Raw genomic sequence first — 4,599 nt, 5'->3', positions numbered from 1 at the left:
TATATATATATATATATATATATTTCTTAAATGGAACAAATAAAAAGATTTTAATCTAATGACTCATCTGCAACTTCCAGCTGCCTAAAATAAAAGGAGAAAGTGCACTTTCCAAACAATGAGTGACCAAAAAAAAGCAAAAAAAGAAATTGAAAAAAAAAAAAAAGCAAAAAAGGGATAAAATGAAATGAAATAATGAAAAAATAAATGTTTTAAACGAAATATTTTTTCGACCTGAGATTATTGTTTGAGAAGCAAAATTACTTCTGTATATTTTCAGGTTGTGATATTTTGCCAGTATTGTTGAAATATTTATATATCTATTACAAATTGCTTGGAATATTTTAGAATTTTTTTTTTATCCATCTGTTGTTATTTAATGCCAAATCAACTGTGTTGGAGCAGATCTATTGGTTAACCACTTCAGCATTTAGATTACTCTGTCAAATGCAATGCTTATTTATTCACATTATTTTGAATTAATCCTGCATTATCTTGCAGCTTCAAGATTTCAATGTTGTAATTGTTTATTTTTAGAATGACATTGTAGGGCAAAGTGTGAGAGACCAGATCTTGTCAGTTTGAACATAAAACAGATTATTTGGGACTGATATGACTAGTTTAAATGCTTAAGTGTTAACCCATTTCGCATTCAGTTTGCTGTCAGATGTAATGCTTATTTATTCAGTTTGTTTTGAATTAATCACGCATTATCTCATAGCTTTGAAATTTCAGTGATGTGATTTATTTTTAGAATGATATTGTAGGATAGGTTTAAGAGGCCAGAATTAGCTGATTTGAACACAAAACAGGTAGATATTTTGGGTCAAATATGACCAGTTTAAATGTGAAAGAGTTAAAGGCATTTCAGCCATGACCATGTCATTTAATTTTCAGGCATAGTGTACCTCGGACAGCATTGTCCAGGGTATTTTTTTTCTTTTGTACTTTTTTACTGTAAGTTATAACTTAAGAGAGATTTAATTGTTTTAGCAGATCTAGTGACTGCATAAAGTTTCTCTTATCGGCTCATCAATCCATTGGGTTTTTTTCCTGCTCAACGGCAACTTCTAAAGTCTAAATTTTTAGATCCACATCTGGTTTAACCATTTCACAGCAAGAGTGAAAGCAAATATCTAGAGTAATGATGAAGATGAAAGAGTAGGATATGCAAACATTTTATTCAACTGGAATTTATTTGATATCACATTTTGTCAGCAACCATAGCATCATTGGTTATATGTTTCCAACAGGCCAACCTCTGGTTTGTAACGTTTTCAATTGCAAAGATGACAAGGGTTTGATTGCACAACCTGGGTAGAACATATCACAAGGGACTTCATTATTTGAAAGCATCAGTTTATTGGTTTTCTAGTTGATGTTTACATCTTCCACCAATACATACATACATATATATGGAGGAAATCAGAGAGCTTTTACCTTTTTTGGCTATGAAAGGAAGATTGTACAATGCATGTATACAGACAGCAATTCTACATGATAGTGGACCCTGAATGCAAAGGTTAGAGAGAAATTAGGTTTGTATGATCCGCTGGATGTGTAATGTAAGTGTACATGTTTGACAGAGTGCTGGTGTATTGAGAGAGAAGTTAGACATAAGAGGAATTAGATGCAATACGCAAGAGAGAAGACTGCTGGTTTGGTCATGTGATGTCGATAGATTCCATCAGCTCCATAAAGAAGTGTTGATCTCTCAAAGTAGCTGCAACATGTATAAGCGAGAGACCCAGGAAGACATGGGACAAAGTACTGAAGAACAATCTCAGGATGCTGAACCTTTTAGATGAGATGACAAAGGACCGAGACACCTGATGCTTTGGTGTACTCAAGAAGACCTGTACTCCATCGTAGAAGTCTTAAGGCCCCTGGTGAAGAAGATTGACCACTCACAATGCTTTGATCGGGCCCAGGATTAGAATATAAGACACTTGCTTTATGTGCCATACTATAAGATTGAACCTGATACCAATGGGTTGGGAAGCAAAGTTCTTAACCATATCTGTACCTATTACCATGACATGTCTAGGAATGACACCAAATAACAACCATCTTGGACTGTGACATACCCTTCAACCCATATCAGCTCTTGGAAAGCTGAATATGTGACATTTATTCTCAGTTGTAACCATTTTCTTTCACTCATTGTCTTTGGGAAAGTCTTGAATATCATACCCCTCTTAGGTGCTGGTGAGACTGTGTGGTTAAGAAGCTTGCTTACCAACCATTGGGTGTTAGGTTCAGTCCCACTGCACAGCACCTTGAGCAGGTATTTTCTACTGTAATTCCAAGTCCACGAAAACCTTGCGAGTGAATTTGGTAGACAGAAATTGAAAGAAGCCCATTGTATAAATATATCTAATTTGTCGAGGTAGATTTTCTATGGTCAGATGCCTTCCCAGTCACCAACTCTCACTTGTTTTGCCATATGTGTGTGTGTATGTTCTCTGGTCTTGAAGTCACATGATGGTTCTGAGTATCAGAAGTTTCCAGTCTTGTATGGTAAACATATCTGGCCTTGCTTGGAAACGGTTGTGGTTTCATGATCCTCATTTAACGTTTGTTGTCCATGCTGGCATGGGTTGGATTGTCTGACCAGAGCTGGCACGCTGGAAGGCTGCACCAGACTCCAGTCTGATTTGGCATGGTTTTCTACAGCTGGATGCCCTTCTTAACACCAACCACTCTGAGAGTGTAATGGGTGTTTTTACGTGCCACCAGCATGGATGCCATTTGCGTGACACTGGATTGTGTTTATGTGCCACTGGTATCTGCCATGACTGCAATTTTGCTCAGCTTGATGGGTCTTTTCTTCAAGCATGACATAATGCCAAAGGTCTTGGATATTGCCTCCATGAAGCCCAACATTCGAAAGGAACTCAGCTACTTTGCCTCCGTTGGTGGCAAGAAATGCATCTGGCCATAGAAAATCTGCCTTGACAAATTCTGTCTGACCCATGCGAGCATAGAAAAGTGGGTATTAAAATAATGAGGAGGAAGAAGATGAAATTATGCATCATTATCAACACTTAATGTCCATTTTCCATAGCCTGTTTTGGCATAGTTTCTACAGCTGGATGCCCTTCCTAATGCCAACCACTTCACAGAGTGTATTGAGTACTTTTAACTTGGCACCATCAAATTTATCAAATTTGATTAAAAAAAATAAAGAAAACATTTATGAGTTTGTGTTGGAAGATTCTTGATGTGAAATTGTGTGTTGAAAAAAATATTGTTATATTTCAAGACGGTATTTTTTTTTCCTTGCCAAATAAACACACACTATATATACTTGTCTTTTACTTTATTATTGTTCTTATTTTATGTTATACCATTTTATTACATAACATAAAATAAGAACAATAATAAATAAGCGTGTGTGTTTATGTGGCAAGAAAATAAACGACCTTCCTGAAATATAACAATAAAGTGAATTATTGTTAGATTAGTGAATTTGTTGGAGCAAAATCTACTATATAATTAATTACGGTTTAGTACTGGCATTTAATTCATTGATTCATGAATTGGCAGTTGTTAAAACATTGATCAAAGAATGTTGTGGCATTTATTCTAGCATTTTGAGGGGACTAGTCGATTACGTCGATCCAGTGCGTAACTGGTACTTATTTCATTGATCCCGAAAGGATGAAAGGCAAAGTCGACCTCAGCAGAATTTGAACTCAGAACGTAGCAACGGACGAAATACTACTGTGCATTTCGTCCAGAGTGCTAACGGTTCTGCCATAATAATAATGAGCTTATGGTATACAGTACCCAGGTGCACTACAGCTCACCAGAAAAAAATGTAACCAAAACTACATGAACGGTACATAGAATATGCACAGGAAGTGAATGTCTTTAAAAAAACATGCGAGAGAGCATCGGGTGTACTACTGTCGGCAAAATTCAGGAAGCAAGAAAGTCTCGAAGGATGTAGCGTTTTGTTCATGAACACAGTGCATCACTTGGTCCAGGAATCGAAACTACGATCTTGTGATCGTGAATGCAACACCATAACCACTAAACCACGCGCTTTCACTTCTGTAATTGATACCAGAGAAATAATTTTTCAGTGAATGCAAGACAAAACACCATTTCATTTGTTAATGAGGTGAGGAAACCAAATATAACTGAAATAAACGATGCAGAGTAAAGAGAATCTGCCATTAGGATAAGAGCAGAAGATTTATATCAGTTCGTGAAGAATGACTTCAAATTTAATGTATTTACGTTAAGACTTCGAACCGGACACGCAAGAACTGAGAACAATGTCATACACAAGGGAGACAACTGCCATGGCTTGCACGTCTCGTCTCTGAGACCTCCGTCTGTCATTAAATGACCATATTTACAGTCACGGCTGGGCGGAGGTAAAGACAATTGACCGCACCCGCTTTGGGATTGGTTTTTTTTTTTTTTAATTTTTTTTATCGAGTGCGGAGATTCTGAATCTGCAAAAAAAATCTGCATTTCAAAATTTAATTTCTTAGATTTTCACTTTTTTAAGAAGTTTTTTTTTTTTGCGAAATACGTAGAAAAATACGGAGATTATGGTTTTGAAAAAAAAATTCTGTAAAATTT

This window comes from Octopus bimaculoides, chromosome 18 (genome assembly GCF_001194135.2).
Source record: "Octopus bimaculoides isolate UCB-OBI-ISO-001 chromosome 18, ASM119413v2, whole genome shotgun sequence".
Lineage (NCBI taxonomy): Eukaryota > Metazoa > Mollusca > Cephalopoda > Octopoda > Octopodidae > Octopus > Octopus bimaculoides.
Note: the sequence above shows the minus strand (reverse complement) of the source record.